The 24,798-nt window shown below is 46.8% G+C and overlaps 24 non-coding genes across 24 annotated transcripts; 11 read left to right on the forward strand and 13 right to left on the reverse strand.

Annotated features, from left to right (window-relative positions):
• Nucleotides 1-920: 920 nt before the first annotated feature.
• On the reverse strand, nucleotides 921-993 carry TRNAR-ACG (transfer RNA arginine (anticodon ACG)). The gene has a single exon. It is a non-coding gene; the product is annotated as a tRNA-Arg (tRNA).
• Nucleotides 994-1,116: 123 nt separating this feature from the next.
• On the forward strand, nucleotides 1,117-1,205 carry TRNAY-GUA (transfer RNA tyrosine (anticodon GUA)). The gene is given in 2 exon segments: nucleotides 1,117-1,153; nucleotides 1,170-1,205. It is a non-coding gene; the product is annotated as a tRNA-Tyr (tRNA).
• Nucleotides 1,206-1,666: 461 nt separating this feature from the next.
• TRNAR-ACG (transfer RNA arginine (anticodon ACG)) lies at nucleotides 1,667-1,739 on the reverse strand. Its single transcript has one exon. It is a non-coding gene; the product is annotated as a tRNA-Arg (tRNA).
• A 2,033-nt stretch (nucleotides 1,740-3,772) lies between these two features.
• Nucleotides 3,773-3,845, reverse strand: TRNAR-ACG (transfer RNA arginine (anticodon ACG)). The gene has a single exon. It is a non-coding gene; the product is annotated as a tRNA-Arg (tRNA).
• Nucleotides 3,846-3,968: 123 nt separating this feature from the next.
• Nucleotides 3,969-4,057, forward strand: TRNAY-GUA (transfer RNA tyrosine (anticodon GUA)). The gene is given in 2 exon segments: nucleotides 3,969-4,005; nucleotides 4,022-4,057. It is a non-coding gene; the product is annotated as a tRNA-Tyr (tRNA).
• Nucleotides 4,058-4,518: 461 nt separating this feature from the next.
• Nucleotides 4,519-4,591, reverse strand: TRNAR-ACG (transfer RNA arginine (anticodon ACG)). Its single transcript has one exon. It is a non-coding gene; the product is annotated as a tRNA-Arg (tRNA).
• A 2,084-nt stretch (nucleotides 4,592-6,675) lies between these two features.
• On the reverse strand, nucleotides 6,676-6,748 carry TRNAR-ACG (transfer RNA arginine (anticodon ACG)). The gene has a single exon. It is a non-coding gene; the product is annotated as a tRNA-Arg (tRNA).
• A 123-nt stretch (nucleotides 6,749-6,871) lies between these two features.
• Nucleotides 6,872-6,960, forward strand: TRNAY-GUA (transfer RNA tyrosine (anticodon GUA)). The gene is given in 2 exon segments: nucleotides 6,872-6,908; nucleotides 6,925-6,960. It is a non-coding gene; the product is annotated as a tRNA-Tyr (tRNA).
• Nucleotides 6,961-7,421: 461 nt separating this feature from the next.
• TRNAR-ACG (transfer RNA arginine (anticodon ACG)) lies at nucleotides 7,422-7,494 on the reverse strand. The gene has a single exon. It is a non-coding gene; the product is annotated as a tRNA-Arg (tRNA).
• A 2,085-nt stretch (nucleotides 7,495-9,579) lies between these two features.
• TRNAR-ACG (transfer RNA arginine (anticodon ACG)) lies at nucleotides 9,580-9,652 on the reverse strand. The gene has a single exon. It is a non-coding gene; the product is annotated as a tRNA-Arg (tRNA).
• An 870-nt stretch (nucleotides 9,653-10,522) lies between these two features.
• TRNAY-GUA (transfer RNA tyrosine (anticodon GUA)) lies at nucleotides 10,523-10,611 on the forward strand. Its single transcript is given in 2 exon segments — nucleotides 10,523-10,559; nucleotides 10,576-10,611. It is a non-coding gene; the product is annotated as a tRNA-Tyr (tRNA).
• A 6,829-nt stretch (nucleotides 10,612-17,440) lies between these two features.
• TRNAR-ACG (transfer RNA arginine (anticodon ACG)) lies at nucleotides 17,441-17,513 on the reverse strand. The gene has a single exon. It is a non-coding gene; the product is annotated as a tRNA-Arg (tRNA).
• A 123-nt stretch (nucleotides 17,514-17,636) lies between these two features.
• Nucleotides 17,637-17,725, forward strand: TRNAY-GUA (transfer RNA tyrosine (anticodon GUA)). Its single transcript is given in 2 exon segments — nucleotides 17,637-17,673; nucleotides 17,690-17,725. It is a non-coding gene; the product is annotated as a tRNA-Tyr (tRNA).
• A 670-nt stretch (nucleotides 17,726-18,395) lies between these two features.
• On the reverse strand, nucleotides 18,396-18,468 carry TRNAR-ACG (transfer RNA arginine (anticodon ACG)). The gene has a single exon. It is a non-coding gene; the product is annotated as a tRNA-Arg (tRNA).
• A 123-nt stretch (nucleotides 18,469-18,591) lies between these two features.
• Nucleotides 18,592-18,680, forward strand: TRNAY-GUA (transfer RNA tyrosine (anticodon GUA)). Its single transcript is given in 2 exon segments — nucleotides 18,592-18,628; nucleotides 18,645-18,680. It is a non-coding gene; the product is annotated as a tRNA-Tyr (tRNA).
• Nucleotides 18,681-19,141: 461 nt separating this feature from the next.
• On the reverse strand, nucleotides 19,142-19,214 carry TRNAR-ACG (transfer RNA arginine (anticodon ACG)). The gene has a single exon. It is a non-coding gene; the product is annotated as a tRNA-Arg (tRNA).
• A 123-nt stretch (nucleotides 19,215-19,337) lies between these two features.
• Nucleotides 19,338-19,426, forward strand: TRNAY-GUA (transfer RNA tyrosine (anticodon GUA)). Its single transcript is given in 2 exon segments — nucleotides 19,338-19,374; nucleotides 19,391-19,426. It is a non-coding gene; the product is annotated as a tRNA-Tyr (tRNA).
• A 669-nt stretch (nucleotides 19,427-20,095) lies between these two features.
• On the reverse strand, nucleotides 20,096-20,168 carry TRNAR-ACG (transfer RNA arginine (anticodon ACG)). Its single transcript has one exon. It is a non-coding gene; the product is annotated as a tRNA-Arg (tRNA).
• Nucleotides 20,169-20,291: 123 nt separating this feature from the next.
• Nucleotides 20,292-20,380, forward strand: TRNAY-GUA (transfer RNA tyrosine (anticodon GUA)). The gene is given in 2 exon segments: nucleotides 20,292-20,328; nucleotides 20,345-20,380. It is a non-coding gene; the product is annotated as a tRNA-Tyr (tRNA).
• A 657-nt stretch (nucleotides 20,381-21,037) lies between these two features.
• TRNAY-GUA (transfer RNA tyrosine (anticodon GUA)) lies at nucleotides 21,038-21,126 on the forward strand. Its single transcript is given in 2 exon segments — nucleotides 21,038-21,074; nucleotides 21,091-21,126. It is a non-coding gene; the product is annotated as a tRNA-Tyr (tRNA).
• Nucleotides 21,127-21,796: 670 nt separating this feature from the next.
• Nucleotides 21,797-21,869, reverse strand: TRNAR-ACG (transfer RNA arginine (anticodon ACG)). The gene has a single exon. It is a non-coding gene; the product is annotated as a tRNA-Arg (tRNA).
• A 123-nt stretch (nucleotides 21,870-21,992) lies between these two features.
• TRNAY-GUA (transfer RNA tyrosine (anticodon GUA)) lies at nucleotides 21,993-22,081 on the forward strand. The gene is given in 2 exon segments: nucleotides 21,993-22,029; nucleotides 22,046-22,081. It is a non-coding gene; the product is annotated as a tRNA-Tyr (tRNA).
• Nucleotides 22,082-22,540: 459 nt separating this feature from the next.
• TRNAR-ACG (transfer RNA arginine (anticodon ACG)) lies at nucleotides 22,541-22,613 on the reverse strand. Its single transcript has one exon. It is a non-coding gene; the product is annotated as a tRNA-Arg (tRNA).
• A 659-nt stretch (nucleotides 22,614-23,272) lies between these two features.
• On the forward strand, nucleotides 23,273-23,361 carry TRNAY-GUA (transfer RNA tyrosine (anticodon GUA)). Its single transcript is given in 2 exon segments — nucleotides 23,273-23,309; nucleotides 23,326-23,361. It is a non-coding gene; the product is annotated as a tRNA-Tyr (tRNA).
• The last annotated feature ends 1,437 nt before the right edge of the window (nucleotides 23,362-24,798 follow it).

Genomic DNA, 24,798 nt, shown 5'->3' on the forward strand with positions numbered 1-24,798 from the left:
AAAATACATTTAAAATCTTATGAAGACTTTCAAACATTACATACCAATGAAAAAACAACTGTCTAATTACTTTTAAACCCGACGCGCCAAGAATCGATTCTTTAAATGTTGACTGTACAAATAGTCATTAAGCTGGGTGAGCGTACTGCCAGTCTATAAAGTAGACTGTAGCCTGCTTATTAAATTGGGTGAGTGTACTGCCAGTCTATAATGTAGACTGTAGCCTGGTTATTAAGCTGGGTGAGCGTACTGCCAGTCTATAATGTAGACTGTAGCCTGGTTATTAAGCTGGGTGGGTGTACTGGCAGTCTATAATGTAGACTGTAGCCTGGTTATTAAGTAAAGTTAGTCAATTTGTAACACGTAGGCTTTCGCGACCATTATTCATAAGCAACGTTATTGGGTTTAGATCGCCATATTTATTAATGTGTTGTAACCCTCCACCACCCGACACGGCCAATCAGTAAAAAAGTGTCCCGTTGATAAAAGACTAATAGTTGGTAGTGAGGGGAACATTTTATTTTGCGTTAAAAATGCTTTTAAAATACACTAAACGCTCAGGTAAATTCTTCACTGCGTGATGTCCCCCCCACCCCGATGCGTGCAGTGATTACTACTATACATTTGCTAGATGCTACCACTATAGGCCGTAGATATTACTGCACAGCGGCCGAGGAGATCGTGGCTGGGGGGGGGGGGGTAGCAGGCCATCTGTGTATATATGTTAGGTTATTAAGAAATATATTTTTCACCCGGGCAACGCCGGGTACTTCTGCTAGTGTTAATTTAAAAAATCACTCACATTCACCATATTTTCGTTAAATCAGGCCATTCCTCACATGTTGCGACTTTAAATACCCTTTAGAAAGATAGAATAAAAAGGAAGCATTCAGACATCACGCTAATAAAACACACACCCACGAGCCAGGCAGGAGTCGAACCTACAATCTTCTGATCCGTAGTCAGACGCGTTATCCATTGCGCCACTGGCCCCATGTTACTTAGCTTTTGTCAGACCTGTCTGTACAGGCTGTGTAAGGACTGGATTCAGGTTTGACTCTGCATTGCTACTGGTTTATGTACTAGTAGTGAAGTGATAGAATACATTACAAGGTTCCTTCGATAGCTCAGTTGGTAGAGTGGAGGACTGTAGTTGGTTTGTGATTGAAATCCTTAGGTCGCTGGTTCGACTCCGGCTCGAAGGAGGTTGGTTTTTGCTTCACCAATTTTATTCCAAATTATGAAATTATTGTTCATGCAATGAAGGCTCAACGCGCCTGACGTGCACATTAGGAAAATGTCTTTTGGGCCAAACCTGGGCTTAAAATGCACAAAAAGAATAGGGCATTCTTAGTTTAGTCAAATGGGTTTCTACAGATACTTTGATTTTGACTTGGTGGATCTGGCTTCTTTTCTCATGGTGGCCTGCAAACTTTTCCAATATATTGTTGAATGACCCATGTCTTTTTAACAAATGGCCACATAGATTCAGAAATGCACATCAATAGACGTTTTCTTTGCAAATGTTAATTTAAAAAATCACTCACATTCACCATATTTTCGTTTAAATCAGGCCATTCCTCACATGTTTCGACTTTAAATACCCTTTAGAAAGATAGAATAAAAAGGAAGCATTCAAACATCACGCCAATAAAACACACACCCACGAGCCAGGCAGGAGTCGAACCTACAATCTTCTGATCCGTAGTCAGACGCGTTATCCATTGCGCCACTGGCCCCATGTTACTTAGCTCTTGTCAGACCTGTCTGTACAGGCTGTGTAAGGACTGGATGCAGGTTTGACTCTGCATTGTTACTGGTTTATGTACTAGTAGTCAAGTGATAGAATAGGTTACAAGGTTCCTTCGATAGCTCAGTTGGCAGAGCGGAGGACTGTAGTTGGTTTGTTGTTGAAATCCTTAGGTCGCTGGCTCGAAGGAGGTTGGTTTTTGCTTCACCAATTTTATTCCAAATTATGAAATTATTGTTCATACATTGAAGGCTCAACGCGCCTGTTGCGCACATTAGAAAGTGTCTTTGGTCCAAACCTGGCTTAAAATGTACAAAAAGAACAGGGCATTAGTAGTTTAGTCAGATGGTTTTCTGCAGAAAATTTGATTTTCACTTGGATCTGGCTTCTTTTCTCATGGTGGTCTGCAAACTTTTCCAAAATATTGTTGAATGACCCATGCCTTTTTAACAAATGGCCACATAGATTCAGAAATGCACATCAATTGACGTTTTCTTTGCAAATCTATATATATAAAATCGCAAATCTGTCTGTCTGTCTGTGTGTGTGTCTGTGTGTCGCTGGACCATACGCAGTTTCAATGGACGGCGGTTGCCCCTGGCAACGGGTAGCGACGCATTCGCTGCGGGGTGGACGCCATTTTTAATTCCCGTTAAAAATATGCGCACGCATTAACACGCGACTCTGAGGTAAATTCATCAAAGTTTCACGTCCTCTTCACTCCCCTCCCACCCCAATGTGTGCAATTACTATTATAGGGTCGGTAGATAATACAATTATAGCGATTACACAGTATTATTGTAGCGCGGGGGGGGGGGGTGGGGAACGGCACCCGTACCCAGCCTCAGCCGGGTGGGCAATTTAGGCGAGGCCGGAGGCTCTGCACGGTACTAGGCCTCGACACCCACCACACGACTCTGAGGTAAATTCATCAAAGTTTCACGTCCACTTCACTCCCCCCCCCACCACAATGTGTGCAATTACTATTATAGGGTCGGTAGATAATAAAATTATAGCGATTACACAGTATTATTGTAGCGCGGGGGGGGGGGGGGTAACGGCCCCGGTACCCAGCCTCAGCCGGGTGGGCAATCTAGGCGAGGCCGGAGGCTCTGCACGGTACTAGGCCTCGACACCCCACCCGTGTCAAGCGACGACTTTGTGGTATAAACTCGATATACCCAGCGTTGCCCGGGGGGAAAATACATTTAAAATCTTATGAAAACTTTCAAACATTACATACCAATGAAAAAACAACTGTCTAATTACTTTTAAACCCGACGCGCCAAGAATCGATTCTTTAAATGTTGACTGTACAAATAGTCATTAAGCTGGGTGAGCGTACTGCCAGTCTATAATGTAGACTGTAGCCTGGTTATTAAGCTGGGTGAGCGTACTGCCAGTCTATAATGTAGACTGTAGCCTGGTTATTAAGTAAAGTTAGTCAATTTGTAACACGTAGGCTTTCGCGACCATTATTCATAAGCAACGTTATTGGGTTTAGATCGCCATATTTATTAATGTGTTGTAACCCTCCACCACCCGACACGGCCAATCAGTAAAAAAGTGTCCCGTTGATAAAAGACTAATAGTTGGTAGTGAGGGGAACATTTTATTTTGCGTTAAAAATGCTTTAAAAATACACTAAACGCTCAGGTAAATTCTTCACTGCGTGATGTCCCCCCCACCCCGATGCGTGCAGTGATTACTGCTATACATTTGCTAGATGCTACCACTATAGGCCGTAGATATTACTGCACAGCGGCCGAGGAGATCGTGGCTGGGGGGGGGGGGGCAGGGGTAGCAGGCCATCTGTGTATATATGTTAGGTTATTAAGAAATATATTTTTCACCCGGGCAACGCCGGGTACTTCTGCTAGTGTTAATTTAAAAAATCACTCACATTCACCATATTTTCGTTTAAATCAGGCCATTCCTCACATGTTGCGACTTTGAATACCCTTTAGAAAGATAGAATAAAAAGGAAGCATTCAGACATCACGCTAATAAAACACACACCCACGAGCCAGGCAGGAGTCGAACCTACAATCTTCTGATCCGTAGTCAGACGCGTTATCCATTGCGCCACTGGCCCCATGTTACTTAGCTTTTGTCAGACCTGTCTGTACAGGCTGTGTAAGGACTGGATTCAGGTTTGACTCTGCATTGCTACTGGTTTATGTACTAGTAGTGAAGTGATAGAATACATTACAAGGTTCCTTCGATAGCTCAGTTGGTAGAGCGGAGGACTGTAGTTGGTTTGTGGTTGAAATCCTTAGGTCGCTGGTTCGACTCCGGCTCGAAGGAGGTTGGTTTTTGCTTCACCAATTTTATTCCAAATTATGAAATTATTGTTCATGCAATGAAGGCTCAACGCGCCTGACGTGCACATTAGGAAAATGTCTTTTGGGCCAAACCTGGGCTTAAAATGCACAAAAAGAATAGGGCATTCTTAGTTTAGTCAAATGGGTTTCTACAGATACTTTGATTTTGACTTGGTGGATCTGGCTTCTTTTCTCATGGTGGCCTGCAAACTTTTCCAATATATTGTTGAATGACCCATGTCTTTTTAACAAATGGCCACATAGATTCAGAAATGCACATCAATAGACGTTTTCTTTGCAAATGTTAATTTAAAAAATCACTCACATTCACCATATTTTCGTTTAAATCAGGCCATTCCTCACATGTTTCGACTTTAAATACCCTTTAGAAAGATAGAATAAAAAGGAAGCATTCAAACATCACGCCAATAAAACACACGCCCACGAGCCAGGCAGGAGTCGAACCTACAATCTTCTGATCCGTAGTCAGACGCGTTATCCATTGCGCCACTGGCCCCATGTTACTTAGCTCTTGTCAGACCTGTCTGTACAGGCTGTGTAAGGACTGGATGCAGGTTTGACTCTGCATTGTTACTGGTTTATGTACTAGTAGTCAAGTGATAGAATAGGTTACAAGGTTCCTTCGATAGCTCAGTTGGCAGAGCGGAGGACTGTAGTTGGTTTGTTGTTGAAATCCTTAGGTCGCTGGCTCGAAGGAGGTTGGTTTTTGCTTCACCAATTTTATTCCAAATTATGAAATTATTGTTCATACATTGAAGGCTCAACGCGCCTGTTGCGCACATTAGAAAGTGTCTTTGGTCCAAACCTGGCTTAAAATGTACAAAAAGAACAGGGCATTAGTAGTTTAGTCAGATGGTTTTCTGCAGAAAATTAGATTTTCACTTGGATCTGGCTTCTTTTCTCATGGTGGTCTGCAAACTTTTCCAAAATATTGTTGAATGACCCATGCCTTTTTAACAAATGGCCACATAGATTCAGAAATGCACATCAATTGACGTTTTCTTTGCAAATCTATATATATAAAATCGCAAATCTGTTTGTCTGTCTGTGTGTGTGTCTGTGTGTCGCTGGACCATACGCAGTTTCATTGGACGGCGGTTGCCCCTGGCAACGGGTAGCGACGCATTCGCTGCGGGGTGGACGCCATTTTTAATTCCCGTTAAAAATATGCGCACGCATTAACATGCGACTCTGAGGTAAATTCATCAAAGTTTCACGTCCTCTTCACTCCCCTCCCACCCCAATGTGTGCAATTACTATTATAGGGTCGGTAAATAATACAATTATAGCGATTACACAGTATTATTGTAGCGCGGGGGGGGGGGGGGGAACGGCACCCGTACCCAGCCTCAGCCGGGTGGGCAATTTAGGCGAGGCCGGAGGCTCTGCACGGTACTAGGCCTCGACACCCACCACGCGACTCTGAGGTAAATTCATCAAAGTTTCACGTCCACTTCACTCCCCCCCCCCACCACAATGTGTGCAATTACTATTATAGGGTCGGTAGATAATAAAATTATAGCGATTACACAGTATTATTGTAGCGCGGGGGGGGGGGGGGTAACGGCCCCGGTACCCAGCCTCAGCCGGGTGGGCAATCTAGGCGAGGCCGGAGGCTCTGCACGGTACTAGGCCTCGACACCCCACCCGTGTCAAGCGACGACTTTGTGGTATAAACTCGATATACCCAGCGTTGCCCGGGGGGAAAATACATTTAAAATCTTATGAAAACTTTCAAACATTACATACCAATGAAAAAACAACTGTCTAATTACTTTTAAACCCGACGCGCCAAGAATCGATTCTTTAAATGTTGACTGTACAAATAGTCATTAAGCTGGGTGAGCGTACTGCCAGTCTATAATGTAGACTGTAGCCTGCTTATTAAATTGGGTGAGTGTACTGCCAGTCTATAATGTAGACTGTAGCCTGGTTATTAAGCTGGGTGAGCGTACTGCCAGTCTATAATGTAGACTGTAGCCTGGTTATTAAGTAAAGTTAGTCAATTAGTAACACGTAGGCTTTCGCGACCATTATTCATAAGCAACGTTATTGGGTTTAGATCGCCATATTTATTAATGTGTTGTAACCCTCCACCACCCGACACGGCCAATCAGTAAAAAAGTGTCCCGTTGATAAAAGACTAATAGTTGGTAGTGAGGGGAACATTTTATTTTGCGTTAAAAATGCTTTAAAAATACACTAAACGCTCAGGTAAATTCTTCACTGCGTGATGTCCCCCCCACCCCGATGCGTGCAGTGATTACTACTATACATTTGCTAGATGCTACCACTATAGGCCGTAGATATTACTGCACAGCGGCCGAGGAGATCGTGGCTGGGGGGGGGGGGGCAGGGGTAGCAGGCCATCTGTGTATATATGTTAGGTTATTAAGAAATATATTTTTCACCCGGGCAACGCCGGGTACTTCTGCTAGTGTTAATTTAAAAAATCACTCACATTCACCATATTTTCGTTTAAATCAGGCCATTCCTCACATGTTGCGACTTTAAATACCCTTTAGAAAGATAGAATAAAAAGGACGCATTCAGACATGACGCTAATAAAACACACACCCACGAGCCAGGCAGGAGTCGAACCTACAATCTTCTGATCCGTAGTCAGACGCGTTATCCATTGCGCCACTGGCCCCATGTTACTTAGCTTTTGTCAGACCTGTCTGTACAGGCTGTGTAAGGACTGGATTCAGGTTTGACTCTGCATTGCTACTGGTTTATGTACTAGTAGTGAAGTGATAGAATACATTACAAGGTTCCTTCGATAGCTCAGTTGGTAGAGCGGAGGACTGTAGTTGGTTTGTGGTTGAAATCCTTAGGTCGCTGGTTCGACTTCCGCTCGAAGGAGGTTGGTTTTTGCTTCACCAATTTTATTCCAAATTATGAAATTATTGTTCATGCAATGAAGGCTCAACGCGCCTGACGTGCACATTAGGAAAATGTCTTTTGGGCCAAACCTGGGCTTAAAATGCACAAAAAGAATAGGGCATTCTTAGTTTAGTCAAATGGGTTTCTACAGATACTTTGATTTTGACTTGGTGGATCTGGCTTCTTTTCTCATGGTGGCCTGCAAACTTTTCCAATATATTGTTGAATGACCCATGTCTTTTTAACAAATGGCCACATAGATTCAGAAATGCACATCAATAGACGTTTTCTTTGCAAATGTTAATTTAAAAAATCACTCACATTCACCATATTTTCGTTTAAATCAGGCCATTCCTCACATGTTTCGACTTTAAATACCCTTTAGAAAGATAGAATAAAAAGGAAGCATTCAAACATCACGCCAATAAAACACACACCCACGAGCCAGGCAGGAGTCGAACCTACAATCTTCTGATCCGTAGTCAGACGCATTATCCATTGCGCCACTGGCCCCATGTTAATTAGCTCTTGTCAGACCTGTCTGTACAGGCTGTGTAAGGACTGGATGCAGGTTTGACTCTGCATTGTTACTGGTTTATGTACTAGTAGTCAAGTGATAGAATAGGTTACAAGGTTCCTTCGATAGCTCAGTTGGCAGAGCGGAGGACTGTAGTTGGTTTGTTGTTGAAATCCTTAGGTCGCTGGTTCGAAGGAGGTTGGTTTTTGCTTCACCAATTTTATTCCAAATTATGAAATTATTGTTCATACATTGAAGGCTCAACGCGCCTGTTGCGCACATTAGAAAGTGTCTTTGGTCCAAACCTGGCTTAAAATGTACAAAAAGAACAGGGCATTAGTAGTTTAGTCAGATGGTTTTCTGCAGAAAATTTGATTTTCACTTGGATCTGGCTTCTTTTCTCATGGTGGTCTGCAAACTTTTCCAAAATATTGTTGAATGACCCATGCCTTTTTAACAAATGGCCACATAGATTCAGAAATGCACATCAATTGACGTTTTCTTTGCAAATCTATATATATAAAATCGCAAATCTGTCTGTCTGTCTGTGTGTGTGTCTGTGTGTCGCTGGACCATACGCAGTTTCATTGGACAGCGGTTGCCCCTGGCAACGGGTAGCGACGCATTCGCTGCGGGGTGGACGCCATTTTTAATTCCCGTTAAAAATATGCGCACGCATTAACACGCGACTCTGAGGTAAATTCATCAAAGTTTCACGTCCTCTTCACTCCCCTCCCACCCCAATGTGTGCAATTACTATTATAGGGTCGGTAGATAATACAATTATAGCGATTACACAGTATTATTGTAGCGCGGGGGAGGGGGGGGGGAACGGCACCCGTACCCAGCCTCAGCCGGGTGGGCAATTTAGGCGAGGCCGGAGGCTCTGCACGGTACTAGGCCTCGACACCCACCACGCGACTCTGAGGTAAATTCATCAAAGTTTCACGTCCACTTCACTCCCCCCCCCCCACCACAATGTGTGCAATTACTATTATAGGGTCGGTAGATAATAAAATTATAGCGATTACACAGTATTATTGTAGCGCGGGGGGGGGGGGGGTAACGGCCCCGGTACCCAGCCTCAGCCGGGTGGGCAATCTAGGCGAGGCCGGAGGCTCTGCACGGTACTAGGCCTCGACACCCCACCCGTGTCAAGCGACGACTTTGTGGTATAAACTCGATATACCCAGCGTTGCCCGGGGGGAAAATACATTTAAAATATTATGAAAACTTTCAAACATTACATACCAATGAAAAAACAACTGTCTAATTACTTTTAAACCCGACGCGCCAAGAATCGATTCTTTAAATGTTGACTGTACAAATAGTCATTAAGCTGGGTGAGCGTACTGCCAGTCTATAATGTAGACTGTAGCCTGCTTATTAAATTGGGTGAGTGTACTGCCAGTCTATAATGTAGACTGTAGCCTGGTTATTAAGCTGGGTGAGCGTACTGCCAGTCTATAATGTAGACTGTAGCCTGGTTATTAAGTAAAGTTAGTCAATTTGTAACACGTAGGCTTTCGCGACCATTATTCATAAGCAACGTTATTGGGTTTAGATCGCCATATTTATTAATGTGTTGTAACCCTCCACCACCCGACACGGCCAATCAGTAAAAAAGTGTCCCGTTGATAAAAGACTAATAGTTGGTAGTGAGGGGAACATTTTATTTTGCGTTAAAAATGCTTTAAAAATACACTAAACGCTCAGGTAAATTCTTCACTGCGTGATGTCCCCCCCACCCCGATGCGTGCAGTGATTACTACTATACATTTGCTAGATGCTACCACTATAGGCCGTAGATATTACTGCACAGCGGCCGAGGAGATCGTGGCTGGGGGGGGGGGGCAGGGGTGGCAGGCCATCTGTGTATATATGTTAGGTTATTAAGAAATATATTTTTCACCCGGGCAACGCCGGGTACTTCTGCTAGTGTTAATTTAAAAAATCACTCACATTCACCATATTTTCGTTTAAATCAGGCCATTCCTCACATGTTGCGACTTTAAATACCCTTTAGAAAGATAGAATGAAAAGGAAGCATTCAGACATCACGCTAATAAAACACACACCCACGAGCCAGGCAGGAGTCGAACCTACAATCTTCTGATCCGTAGTCAGACGCGTTATCCATTGCGCCACTGGCCCCATGTAACTTAGCTCTTGTCAGACCTGTCTGTACAGGCTGTGTAAGCACTGGATGCAGGTTTGACTCTGCATTGCTACTGGTTCATGTACTTGTAGTGAAGTGATAGAATACGTTACAAGGTTCCTTCGATAGTTCAGTTGGTAGAGTGGAGGACTGTAGTTGGTTTGTGGTTGAAATCCTTAAGTCACTGGTTCGACTCCGGCTCGAAGGAGGTTGGTTTTTGCTTCACCAATTTTATTCCAAATTATGATATTATTGTTCATACAAGGAAGGCTCAACGCGCCTGACGTGCACATTAGGAACGTGTCTTTTGGGCCAAACCTGGGCTTAAAATTCACAAAAAGAATAGGGCATTCGTAGTTTAGTCAAATGGGTTTCTACAGATACTTTGATTTTGACTTGGTGGATCTGGCTTCTTTTCTCATGGTGGTCTACAAACTTTTCCAATATATTGTTGAATGACCCATGCCTTTTTAACAAATGGCCACATAGATTCAGAAATGCACATCAATAGACGTTTTCTTTGCAAACGTTAATTAAAAAAATCACTCACATTCACCATATTTTCGTTTAAATCAGGCCATTCCTCACATGTTGCGACTTTAAATACCCTTTAGAAAGATAGAATAAAAAGGAAGCATTCAGACATCATGCTAATTAAAACACTCACCCACGAGCCAGGCAGGAGTCGAACCTACAATCTGCTGATCCGTAGTCAGACGCGTTATCCATTGCGCCACTGGCCCCATGTTACTTAGTTCTTGTCAAACCTGTCTGTACAGGCTGTGTAAGGACTGGATGTAGGTTTGACTCTGCATTGCTACTGGTTTATATACTAGAAGTGAAGTGATATAATACGTTACAAGGTTCCTTCGATAGCTCAGTTGGTAGGGCGGTGGACTGTAGTTGGTTTGAGGTTGATATCCTTAGGTCGCTGGTTCGACTCCGGTTTGAAGGCGGTTGGTTTTTGCTTCACCAATTTTTTTCCAAATTATGAAGTTATTGTTCATGCAATTGTAGAGGTGTAATGGCTAACAAACACAAGGGGCGTGGTTAGGGCCGTACACAGAGGAGGTGCTCACACACAAGCCGGTGGCCCAGACTTCTTATAAGAGCCGGTCTGGAGACTCAGGGTGCCGGGATCCCAGCTTGACCAGGGCTGGGATAGGTAGCCTCCCCTAGCTCCGTAGTGCAGGACTCGGGCGTAGGTTAGTGGGGTTAGATGTTGCGTCTCCCTGTTAGACGAGTGAAGGGGACGATACCCCTCTAAGTGCTGTGTGTACCCGTTACTGTACACAAGTTGGTGTTAATAAATAAGTGTGCCTCCGACCCCGTCGTCAAAGCCTCCTGAATACTTACTACATCTGGGGTCAGAAGTGAACGTTCAACGATGGACACACGAGGGACGACACGTACCAGGGAGTCGGAGATGGAGGACACCTCAGCCGAATCGGCACCAGAGATGGCCGAGGTCGGATCGGAGCAGCCGACAGGAAGGGGGGGATGCGTCGGCCGAGGGACTTCGGCTGGCTCACGCTGCGGCCGCCACATTGGAGGAGATCACGTAGTGATGGCGGGTTAAATTTCCCGCCATCACTACAGTGGGAGCAGAGGGCGGGGCCGGCCCACGTCAGGTGACTTCTGAGGGCCAAGCACAAGCCGTGACATCATCAACACCGGCCAGCACGTCAACAACGGAGCGACCGGCGATGCCATGCTCGCAGCCCGCCCACACTGTAACGTCTGCTGGGAACGACGGAGCGCGATCCGCAGCCACGGACGTCGCGTTACAGCAGCGACTGCCGCCTCTCAAAGAATTCGTGGGCACGGACGGGGACTGGGGCGGCTTCAAAAGACGGTTCATTGCTCATCAGGAGATGGCGAACTGGACGGACGCCGAAGCACTACGCGCGCTGCCGGCGATGCTGGACAACGACGCCCTGGCTACCCTCACCTCGGCGCCTAAGGAAAAGCGCGCCACGCTGCACTTGGCGCTGCAGCTGCTGTCAGCTGTCTACGGCCCGCCTTCGGACTGCAGGCAGCTGTTCCACGATCGTCATCGGGGCACCAACGAATCGCCTCTGGCCTTCCGGACGGCTCTCCTGGCCCTGGCGAAGGCAGCTTTCCCGCGGATGGACGAGGAAGGAGTGGACGCTATGGTGGCTGAAAAGCTGCTGCTACTCGCGGACCAGCTGGACGTCGCCGTCTTGGCTCAAGACGACACAGAGATGTCTTCCTTGCTGGTCGCACGCCACATCCACGGGGGCTTGCGGTCCCTGCGTCGCAAGGCCGCCAAGGGGGTGGCCGGCCATGCCATGGCGGCTACCACCCTCCCATCGGAGGAGGTCTGCGGGGTGGAGCGGCGGGGGGAATGGAGATCGACGGCACCACAGGCTCGGAACGGACCGAGCCGCCAGGAGCAGCCCAGGCCATCTGGGGCGCTCACACGCTGCTACAACTGTGGCCTTCAAGGCCACGTTGCTTCAGGATGCCGGGCTCCCCGTCAGCGCGGGGCGACACCTCGTCAGGACGCCGCGCCGTCTCCACCCAAGCTCCAGCAGAGAAATACGGCGAGTCGTGGCACCTCACACGTTTGGCCCATGCACACATCCGACACACACTCACGCGCTGAAACGAACAGAGCTCGCAAATCGACGGCCGTTGCGTCGGATTGTTCTGAAATGCGGCGAGCGCTCCAACCGGGTCAGTGGTCGGAGCTCACCCATCGTGTCGTTGCAGCGTCGGCGGGATCGTCGGTCGTGGTCGGTCATATTGATGGGGTAGAGGTGCGGATTTTAATTGACACAGGAGCATCGGCGACCATTATATCTGATTTGATTTATAACATCCTTCCCGTTCAAAGTCGTCCCTTGCTCCCCGTTGATGTGCCATGCTATGCTGCTAACGGGGGCTCGCTGGGCATCATTGGGCAAATCCGCGCCAAAATTTGCATTGGAGACATTAAATTATCCGGGCCTGTTTTGGTTTCCTCCTCACTGGCGGTTCCGTGCCTGTTGGGGACGGATTTCTTGGCCAAAATGCCCATTCGTATCTTGATCGACCAGGGGTGCATCGAGCTCCCGTCGGGCCGACGTGTTACATTTTTGTCTTCCCCCGCCACGGAGCGTTGGGCGTTTGCGACCGTGCAGGCGCTCGTGGCAAAAACTGTGCGCGTACCCCCGGGGGCTCAGATGCTCGTCCCTCTTAGGTTGCGTCGGCCGTTTGCTGAGGGGGTTGCAGATCGGGGGGTCTTGTTGGGACCATCTCGGGCCGGGGTCAATGGACCCGATTTGCTAGCGGCTCAGACCATGGTGAAAGGGGATGGGGACCCCTTCATTGCAGTCCTTAATGTAGGATCGCGAACGGCCGTGGTTACTCAAGGGACCGTGCTTGCACACACAACGCCAGCACCCTATGAGGAACCACTCGTGGGTCAGGTAAGCACCGATCCTCCGTCGCGACCGCATTCGGACTGTGATGACGGATGGCTGGATGCGCTTTGCGCGGGATCAGTGGACCTGTCCGACTCGCAGCGTGCGCAGCTGCGAGTTCTCCTGAAATAATTTGCCAACGTTTTTAGTCAACACAAATTTGATATTGGTTGTACTAAATTGCTGCGACACCATATTGACACGGGTGACAGCGTGCCAATCTGCCAAAATCCCTTTCGGTTGAGTCCCGCCGAAAAGGATCATGTCAAATCGGCCATTGATCACATGCTAGCCGCCGATATCATTTCCCCTTCCAACAGCCCGTGGGGCGCGCCGATCGTTTTGGTGAAAAAACACGACGGCTCACTGCGGTTTTGTGTCGACTTTCGCCGATTGAACAAAATTTCTGTGGCAGATGCGTACCCGCTTCCTCGAATGGATGAGTCGCTCGATGCCTTGGCGGGGGCGCGATTCTTTTCCACCCTGGATTTACTTTCTGGATTCTGGCAGCTTCCTCTGGATGACGAATCCAAACCTAAGACTGCTTTCCGTACACCGCAAGGCCTCTTCCAATTTAACCGCTTGCCGATGGGCTTACATTCTGCGCCAGCAACTTTTCAGCGGTTAATGGAACTGGTCTTGGCGGGCTTGCAATGGGATTCGTGTTTAATTTACTTGGACGATGTCATCGTCTTTAGCAAATCATTCGATGAACACCTCCAGAGGTTGCGTGCTGTTTTTCTCAAAATGCGGGCTGCCAATTTGAAATTTAAACCGCAGAAGTGCCATTTGCTCCACGAATCGGTGCGGTATTTGGGTCATATTGTTGGACGCTCGGGGATATCCACTGATCCCGCCAAAACGGAATGCGTCAGCTCCTGGCCGACTCCCACCTCGGTGGGAGAGGTCAGGAGTTTCATTGGGTTCGCGTCGTACTACCGACGGTTTGTGGCTGACTTCGCTACGATCGCGAAACCATTGCATGCCTTGACGTCCAAGGGAGTCAGGTTTCATTGGGGGCCGGAGGAGGAGGCTGCTTTCTGCGCCCTCCGGAATGCCCTGGTAGGGGCTCCGCCGTTGAATTACCCCGATTTCTCACAACCCTTCTTGCTCGATACAGACGCAAGTAACACGGGCATTGGGGGCGTGCTGTCCCAGCTCATTGGTGGCGTAGAGCATGTGGTGGCTTACGGTAGTCGGGTACTGTCTCCGGCGGAACAACGGTACTGCGTTACCCGTCGGGAATTATTGGCAATTGTTTATTTCGTTCAGCAATACCGCCCGTATCTGTACGGTCGACGTTTCACCGTCCGTACAGATCATGTGGCTCTGCAGTACGCCCTGCGGGTTCAACAACCATCGGGGCAGTTGTCTCGATGGTTGGAGATTCTCCAAGACTACGACTTTGTCACCACATATCGTAAGGGCGTCCGCCACACGAACGCTGACGCCCTGTCGCGGTTGCCACCCACTTCGGAGTGCGCTTGCCTCTTGGGTTCGGGGCGTTGTAGGCCCCCGAACGTGACCACCGATTCGGTCCTCGTGGCCGCCGCCGATGCGCCTTCAGCTTCGGGTCCTATCGAGCAAGAAGGGAGGGATTCGTGGCTGGGGTTGTCGGTTGCGGAGTGGGGACGCCTCCAAATGGAGGACACCTCCCTCCTCGCTCTGCGCCGTCACACCGGGGGGGTTGGTCAGGGGGTGGCGAACATTGACTCGTGGGGGTTGTTCCAGGGGCTTTTAATGCACTGGGACGGGAAATCCCGCCGCCAACGGCTCGTGGTGCCTGCAGCATTGAGGGGTAAGGTGGTATGGGCTGCGCATGAGCGGCTCCTGCACTTGGGGGTTCACAAGACCTTTGCCATGCTCCAGCTCGATTTCTTCTGGCCGGGCATGGCAAAGGACGTGAGGGATCTCCTGGGGTCGTGCACGCAATGCGCGCAGCGGAAGCCACCAGCGAGGGGGTCCAACCCTCCGCTGCAGTCCATAAAGGTTTCCCGGATTAACGAGCTCGTTGCTCTGGATATTCTCGGGCCATTTCCCGCTACACCCAGGGGAAATAGGTATTTATTGACAGGGGTCGAATACTTCACGAGATGGCCCATGGCCTGGCCCCTGGCCAACCAGTCGGCAGCAGCCATCGCGGAGGCCTTTGTCCAGGGCTATGTCCTCGACAAGGGTGCTCCGGAACGGCTGCTGACTGACCAGGGTAAGAATTTTTCGGGGAAACTCCTCCGCGAGGTGTGCGACCTCTTGGGTACGGAGAAAATTCGGACCTCCCCATATCACCCACAAACTGATGGGATGGTGGAACGGCTGCATCGGACTATCACGTCCATGCTGTCCCAGCAGGTGTCGGAATCCCAGACAGATTGGGACCTTCGCATTGCCGGTGTGTTACAAGCCTACAGGATGGCTCCCCATGCCGCCACCGGATTTTCCCCTTTCTTTTTAATGTATGGCTGCAAGGCTAACCCGCCTGTGACGACCCAGCTGAAGCTCTCGGCGCCTCAGGCGAAGTCTACATTGTCCGAACACGTTAAATTTAACATCGGCAAATTATCTGAGGCGCGGGAAGCGGCCGTGCAAAATTCTGAACTCCGCCAGAAGGCGAACGAGAGGCTTAGGCTGGGGCGGGTACATGTGTTCAAATGGAAACCGGGGGACAGGGCATGGTTGCACTGTCCCCAGGTGCCGCTGGCGACCTCGTCAAAGTTGGTATGGCCGTGGCGGGGGCCCGTGGAGGTCGTACAGGTCTTGTGGCCGCAATGTGTACGCGTCAAATGGGGGAGACGTCGGTGGTACGTGCACCCCTCCAGGTTGAAACCGTTCATTGCGCCGCCCCGTGGTTTGTATACACACACGCATGGCCAAACGTGTGAGGGGTCCGCCGACTCCCCGACGTCGCTGCTTTTGCCTAACCTGACATCGACTGTTCCATCTCCAGGTGCAACAGGAGTGACGGGTCCATGACCGCCAACCCCTCCCGGGGGGGTCGGGGGTCACTCGGCAGCGAAGCCAGACTCTCTCGCACCGGGACCGTCAACAACCGCCACTGAGCGTGCCGGGACGGGCCCTTGTGACGGGCCCGCCGCGAGAACGCGCACCAAAACGCGCAGACTTTTGTGAGGTCGGCCGTTGGGGGGCCCTTGCAGATGGTGGGGGGAGGCGTCCGGAGCGTGTGTATATATGTTGGTTTTGCGGAATGGGGTATTTATTCGGGGGGGTGCGTCGGGTTATTTTTTTTTCTTCCTGTTTCCTGTTGTTGTTGTTGTTGTTATGGTTGTCATTGTTCTTGTTAAAATTACGCGAGGCACACACGGTTTTGGGGAGGGATGCACCTTTATTCTGATTTTGTTGCAGCCGGGGACGGCTGCGAGCTGTACAGGGGGGGGTGATGTAGAGGTGTAATTGTGTATGGGCACGGATGGCTAACAAACACAAGGGGCGTGGTTAGGGCCGTACACAGAGGAGGTTCTCACACTGACGTCCGCACCTGCATCCCCCACGGGCCCCTCCCGGGGGCCGAGTACTATAAAAGGTGGTGAGCCGGAGGGCTCGAGGTCGAGTATTAGCTTAAACCAGCGAAGAGCGAAGACCAGCTAGAATAGGCCCCGGAGCTCCCCTGGCTCGCTGTCCTTGTCAGGGCCGACCAGGGCAAGCCGGTGGCGTGGCCCCGAGAGCCCAGACTGACGTTCTAATAAGAGCCGGTCTGGAGACTCAGGGTGCCGGGATCCCAGCTTTACCAGGGCTGGGATAGGTAGCCTCCCCTAGCTCCGTAGTGGAGGACTCGGGCGTAGGTTAGTGGGGTTAGATGTTGCGTCTCCCTGTTAGACGAGTGATGGGGACGATACCCCTCTAAGTGCTGTGTGTACCCGTTACTGTACACAAGTTGGTGTTAATTAATAAGTGTGCCTCCGACCCCGTCGTCAAAGCCTCCTGATACTTACTACACAATGAAGGCTCAACGCGCCTGACGTGCACATTAGAAAGTGTCTTTGGTCCAAACCTGGCTTAAAATGTACAAAAAGAACAGCGCATTAGTAGTTTAGTCAGATGGTTTTCTGCAGAAAATTTGATTTGACTTGGTGGATCTGGCTTCTTTTTCTCATGTTGGTTAGCAAACTTTTCCAAAATATTGTTGAATGACCCATGCCTTTTTAACAAATGGCCACATAGATTCAGAAATGCACATCAATAGACGTTTTCTTTGCAAATGTTAATTTAAAAAATCACTCACATTCACCATATTTTCGTTTAAATCAGGCCATTCCTCACATGTTGTGACTTTAAATACCCTTTAGAAAGATAGAATAAAAAGGAAGCATTCAGACATCATACTAATAAAACACACAACCACGAGCCAGGCAGGAGTCGAACCTACAATCTTCTGGTCCGTAGTCAGACGCGTTATCCATTGCGCCACTGGCCCCATGTTACTTAGCTCTTGTCAGACCTGTCTGTACAGGCTGTGTAAGGACTGGATGCAGGTTTGACTCTGCATTGCTACTGGTTTATGTACTAGTAGTCAAGTGATAGAATACGTTACAAGGTTCCTTCGATAGCTCAGTTGGTAGAGCGGTGGACTGTAGTTGGTTTGTTGTTGAAATCCTTAGGTCACTGGTTCGACTCCGGCTCGAAGGAGGTTGGTATTTGCTTCACCAATTTTATTCCAAATTATGAAATTATTGTTCATACATTGCAGGCTCAACGCGCCTGATGTGCACATTAGAGAGTGTCTTTGGTCCAAACCTGGCTTAAAATGTACAAAAAGAACAGGGCATTACTAGTTTAGTCAGATGGTTTTCTGCAGAAAATTTGATTTTGACTTGGTGGATCTGGCTTCTTTTCTCATGGTGGTCTGCAAACTTTTCCAAAATATTGTTGAATGACCCATGCCTTTTTAACAAATGGCCACATAGATTCAGAAATGCACATCAATAGACGTTTTCTTTGCAAATGTTAAATTAAAAAATCACTCACATTCACCATATTTTCGTTTAAATCAGGCCATTCCTCACATGTTGCGCCTTTAACACGTTCCTTCCGAGTGGGCAGGTAGTAACTTGGTTGGACAGCGCATTCGTGCGATCCGTGTCACGTGGCGCAAGCTGCGTGGGGCAGTGCGTCACGTGGTGCTGAGCCCGCCCGAAGTGCTCTATGAAATACAAATCGAGGGCGTTGCTATGCACGACAGACAGACAAATAATCCCTGGTGGGCAGTGGGGAACTGTTGTTCCTACCTGTAATACTCTTTAGAAAGACGGAAGAAAGAGGAAGCATTCAGACATTACGCTAATAAAACACACAGCCACGAGCCAGGCAGGAGTCGAACCTACAATCTTCTGATCCGTAGTCAGACGCGTTATCCATTGCGCCACTGGCCCCATGTTACTTAACTCTTATCAGACATGTCTGTACAGGCTGTGTAAGGACTGGCTGCAGGTTTGACTCTGCATTGCTACTGGTTTATGTACTAGTAGTGAAGTGATTGAATACGTTACAAGGTTCCTTCGATAGCTCAGTTGGTAGAGCGGAGGACTGTAGTTGGTTTGTGGTTGACATCCTTAGGTTGCAGTTTCGACTCCGGCTCGAAGGAGGTTGGTTTTTGTTTCACCAATTTGATTCCAAATTATGAAATTATTGTTTCAACAATGAAGGCTCAACGGGCCTGACGTGAACATTAGGAAAGTGTCTTTTGAGCCAAACCTGGGCTTCAAATGCACCAAAAGAATAGGGCGTTCGTATTTTACTAAAATGGGTTTCTACAGATACTTTGATTTTGACTTGGTGGATCTGGCTTCTTTTCTCATGGTGGTCTGCAAACTTTTCCAAAATATTGTTGAATGACCCATGCCTTTTTAACAAATGGCCACATAGATTCAGAAATGCACATCAATAGACGTTTTCTTTGCAAATGTTAATTTAAAAAATCACTTACATTCACCATATTTTCGTTTGAATCAGGCCATTCCTCATATGTTGCGACTTTAAATACCCTTTAGAAAGATAGAATTAAAAGGAAGCATTCAGACATCACGCTAATAAAACACACACCCACGAGCCAGGCAGGAGTCGAACCTACAATCTTCTGATCCGTAGTCTGACGCGTTATCCATTGCGCCACTGGCCCCATGTTACTTAACTCTTATCAGACCTGTCTGTACAGGCTGTGTAAGGACTGGATGCAGGTTTGACTCTGCATTGCTACTGGTTTATGTATTAGTAGTGAAGTGATTGAATATGTTACAAGGTTCCTTCGATAGCTCAGTTGGTAGAGTGGAGGACTGTAGTTGGTTTGTGGTTGAAATCCTTAGGTTGCTGTTTTGACTCCGGCTCGAAGGAGGTTGGTTTTTGCTTCACCAATTTTGTTCCAAATTATGAAATTATTGTTTCAACAATGAAGGCTCAACGCGCCTGACGTGCACATTAGGAAAGTGTCTTTTGGCGAAACCTGGGCTTAAAATGCACAAAAAGAACAGGGCATTAGTAGTTTAGTCAGAACGTTTTCTACAGACACTTTGATTTTGACTTGGTGGATCTGGCTTCTTTTCTTATTTGTGGTCTGCAAACCTTTCCAAACTATTGGTGAATGACCCATGCCTTTTTAACAAATGGCCACATAAATTCAGAAATGCACATCAATAGACGTTTTCTTTGCAAATGTTAATTTAAAAAATCACTCACATTCACCATATTTTCGTTTAAATCAGGCCATTCCTCACATGTTGCGCCTTTAACACGTTCCTTCCGAGTGGGCAGGTCGGAACTTGGTTGGACAGCGCATTCGTGCGATCCGTGTCACATGGCGCAAGCTGCGTGGGGCAGCGCGTCACGTGGTGCTGAGCCCGCCCGAAGCGCTCTATGAAATACAAATCGAGATCGTTGCTATGCACGACAGACAGATAATCCCTGGTCGGCAGTGTGGAACTGTTGTTCCTACCTGTAAAACTCTTTCGAAAGACGGAAGAAAGAGGAAGCATTCAGACATTACGCTAATAAAACACACAGCCACGAGCCAGGCAGGAGTCGAACCTACAATCTTCTGATCCGTAGTCAGACGCGTTATCCATTGCGCCACTGGCCCCATGTTACTTAACTCTTATCAGACATGTCTGTACAGGCTGTGTAAGGACTGGCTGCAGGTTTGACTCTGCATTGCTACTGGTTTATGTACTAGTAGTGAAGTGATTGAATACGTTACAAGGTTCCTTCGATAGCTCAGTTGGTAGAGCAGAGGACTGTAGTTGGTTTGTGGTTGACATCCTTAGGTTGCAGTTTCGACTCCGGCTCGAAGGAGGTTGGTTTTTGTTTCACCAATTTGATTCCAAATTATGAAATTATTGTTTCAACAATGAAGGCTCAACGGGCCTGACGTGAACATTAGGAAAGTGTCTTTTGAGCCAAACCTGGGCTTAAAATGCACCAAAAGAATAGGGCGTTCGTATTTTACTAAAATGGGTTTCTACAGATACTTTGATTTTGACTTGGTGGATCTGGCTTCTTTTCTCATGGTGGTCTGCAAACTTTTCCAAAATATTGTTGAATGACCCATGCCTTTTTAACAAATGGCCACATAGATTCAGAAATGCACATCAATAGACGTTTTCTTTGCAAATGTTAATTTAAAAAATCACTTACATTCACCATATTTTCGTTTGAATCAGGCCATTCCTCATATGTTGCGACTTTAAATACCCTTTAGAAAGATAGAATTAAAAGGAAGCATTCAGACATCACGCTAATAAAACACACACCCACGAGCCAGGCAGGAGTCGAACCTACAATCTTCTGATCCGTAGTCAGACGCGTTATCCATTGCGCCACTGTCCCCATGTTACTTAACTCTTATCAGACCTGTCTGTACAGGCTGTGTAAGGACTGGATGCAGGTTTGACTCTGCATTGCTACTGGTTTATGTATTAGTAGTGAAGTGATTGAATATGTTACAAGGTTCCTTCGATAGCTCAGTTGGTAGAGTGGAGGACTGTAGTTGGTTTGTGGTTGAAATCCTTAGGTTGCTGTTTTGACTCCGGCTCGAAGGAGGTTGGTTTTTGCTTCACCAATTTTATTCCAAATTATGAAATTATTGTTTCAACAATGAAGGCTCAACGCGCCTGACGTGAACATTAGGAAAGTGTCTTTTGGCGAAACCTGGGCTTAAAATGCACAAAAAGAACAGGGCATTAGTAGTTTAGTCAGAACGTTTTCTACAGACACTTTGATTTTGACTTGGTGGATCTGGCTTCTTTTCTTATTTGTGGTCTGCAAACCTTTCCAAACTATTGGTGAATGACCCATGCCTTTTTAACAAATGGCCACATAAATTCAGAAATGCACATCAATAGACGTTTTCTTTGCAAATGTTAATTTAAAAAAATCACTCACATTCACCATATTTTCGTTTAAATCAGGCCATTCCTCACATGTTGCGCCTTTAACACGTTCCTTCCGAGTGGGCAGGTCGGAACTTGGTTGGACAGCGCATTCGTGCGATCCGTGTCACATGGCGCAAGCTGCGTGGGGCAGCGCGTCACGTGGTGCTGAGCCCGCCCGAAGCGCTCTATGAAATACAAATCGAGATCGTTGCTATGCACGACAGACAGATAATCCCTGGTCGGCAGTGTGGAACTGTTGTTCCTACCTGTAATACTCTTTCGAAAGACGGAAGAAAGAGGAAGCATTCAGACATTACGCTAATAAAACACACAGCCACGAGCCAGGCAGGAGTCGAACCTACAATCTTCTGATCCGTAGTCAGACGCGTTATCCATTGCGCCACTGGCCCCATGTTACTTAACTCTTATCAGACGTGTCTGTACAGGCTGTGTAAGGACTGGCTGCAGGTTTGACTCTGCATTGCTACTGGTTTATGTACTAGTAGTGAAGTGATTGAATACGTTACAAGGTTCCTTCGATAGCTCAGTTGGTAGAGCGGAGGACTGTAGTTGGTTTGTGGTTGAAATCCTTAGGTTGCAGTTTCGACTCCGGCTCGAAGGAGGTTGGTTTTTGTTTCAAATTTTTTCAAATTATTAAATTATTCTTCATACAATGAAGGCTCAACGCGCCTGACGTGCACATTAGGAAAGTATCTTTTGGGCCAAACCTGGGCTTAAAATGCACAAAATGAACAGGACATTAGTAGTTTAGTCAGATGGTTTTCTAGAGATACTTTGATTTTGACTTGGTGGATCTGGCTTCTTTTCTCATGGTGGTCTGCAAACCTTTCCAAACTATTGTTGAATGACCCATGCCTTTTTAACAAATGGCCACATAGATTCAGAAATGCACATCAATAAACGTTTTCTTTGCAAATGTTAATTTAAAAAAATTCACTCACATTCACCATATTTTCGTTTGAATCAGGCCATTCCTCACATGTTGCGACTTTAAATACCCTTTAGAAAGATAGAATAAAAAGGAAGCATTTAGACATCACGCCAATAAAACACGCACCTACGAGCCAGGCAGGAGTCGAACCTACAATCTTCTGATCCGTAGTCAGACGCGTTATCCATTGCGCCACTGGCCCCATGTTACTTAGCTCTTGTCAGACCTGTCTGTACAGGCTGTGTAAGGACTGGATGCAGGTTTGACTCTGCATTGCTACTGGTTTATGTCAGTGGCGGCTCCTGCAAAATCTCTCAGGGGCGGCAAATGTCTGGATGATTGATAAGGATAAGGTCCACCCATGCAATGGATAAATTAACAGCTTAAGCATGTAAAGGCAACTTCACTTCTTTAATATCAATGAAAAATAAAGTGACTCTTACAATACATCTTGTTTGTTTCTATATTCACTATTATTACAATCCACTCAGTTTCTTTTATTAAAGATTCCACTAGGTGGCGACAAATTATATTGTTGGATGAAACGTGCTTACGTATGATGACGTAAGCACGTTAGTGCGAGCCCTCCCGGAAGCCATAGAGAATGCATTGCAGCGCCCGCCCTTCGAAAAAACACATCTTTGAATGTAAGTCTATGGGGCCACTCGGGGCGATTCTCAGCCGGAGTGAAATCGCCCAAAAAGAGGCGGTACTCCACAGAACGTGACATGACGCTGATTGGACTATCTCCAGAGGCACAGTAACGGCTGAGATTGGTGGTGCGTCGCCCAATCGCCCTAATGAAGAAACCGCCACTGGTTTATGTACTAGTAGTGAAGTGATAGAATACGTTACAAGGTTCCTTCGATAGCTCAGTTGGTAGAGCGGAGGACTGTAGTTGGTTTGTTGTTGAAATCCTTAGGTCGCTCGTTTGACTCCGGCTTGAAGGAGGTTGGTTTTTGCTTCAATTTTATCACAAATTATGAAATTATTGTTTCAACAATGAAAGGCTCAACGCGCCTGACGTGCACATTAGGAAAGTGTCTTTTGGGCCAAACCTGGGCTTAAAATGCACAAACAGAATAGGGCATTCATAGTTTAGTCAAATGGATTTCTACAAATACTTTGATTTTGACTTGGTGGATCTGGCTTCTTTTCTCCTGGTGGTCTGCAAACTTTTCCAATATATTGTTGCATGACCCATGCCTTTTTAACAAATGGCCACATAGATTCAGAAATGCACATCAATAGACGTTTTCTTTGCAAATGTTAATTTAAAAAATCACTCACATTCACCATATTTTCGTTTAAATCAGGCCATTCCTCACATGTTGCGCCTTTAACACGTTCCTTCAGAGTGGGCAGGTAGTAACTTGGTTGGACAGCGCATTCGTGCGATCCGTGTCACGCGGCGCGTCACGTGGTGCTGTACCCGCCCGAAGCGCTCTATGAAATACAAATCGAGGGCGTTGCTATGCACGACAGACAGCCAGACAAATAATCCCTGGTGGGCAGTTGGGTAACTGTTGTTCCTACCTGTATAATCCCTGGTGGGCAGTGTGGAACTGTTGTTCCAACCTGTAATACTCTTTAGAAAGACAGAAGTAAAATGAAGCATTCAGACATCACGCTAATAAAACACACAGCCACGAGCCAGGCAGGAGTCGAACCTACAATTTTCTAATCCGTAGTCAGACGCGTTATCCATTGCGCCACTGGCCCCATGTCCATTAGCTGTTGTCAGACCTGTCTGTACAGTAACTGTAGCTGTATAAGTACTGGGTGCAGGTCTTGGTCTGCATTTAAACTGGTGTATGGACAAACAGCGAAGTGATATAAACCCTTATCTAGCTATTTGGCCACCTGTTCACATCGAGAGTCCAAAAGTGGAAATGTTCAGTTAAATATTAAAGCATCATTTCACCCTAGCTTTTTCTACATTGAATGATATTTAATTGTAGGGGCACTTGTAGTTAATTTTTTTTTATAGTTGTATGTGTTTCTCTTGACTTGATCTCATGAAGATTTTCTGTCATTGAAAATGCACCTCAAGATTTGGCTCGATATGGAAGACAATACTGTATAACAAAGCATTATTATTATTATTTGTAAATGGTGAATAGTACATCATGTACAACAATCAAACTCAGGTAGCTTGTATTAGTCACAATCAATAAAAATAATCACTGTACCACCATCCCCTTATACAAATTCATGAATGTGGATACATACATCACACTTAATTAAAATATGTAATAACATTACATTTGTAATTGGCATCTAATTGACGAAAATCTAAGTAATTGATGATTTGTGCCTAAATTGCACATCCGCCCGTAGTTTGTAAATGTAATGGATTTTGCCCCCATCCCCCGCCTCTCCACAAA

This window comes from Lampetra fluviatilis, chromosome 53 (assembly GCF_964198595.1).
Source record: "Lampetra fluviatilis chromosome 53, kcLamFluv1.1, whole genome shotgun sequence".
NCBI classification, from domain to species: domain Eukaryota; kingdom Metazoa; phylum Chordata; class Hyperoartia; order Petromyzontiformes; family Petromyzontidae; genus Lampetra; species Lampetra fluviatilis.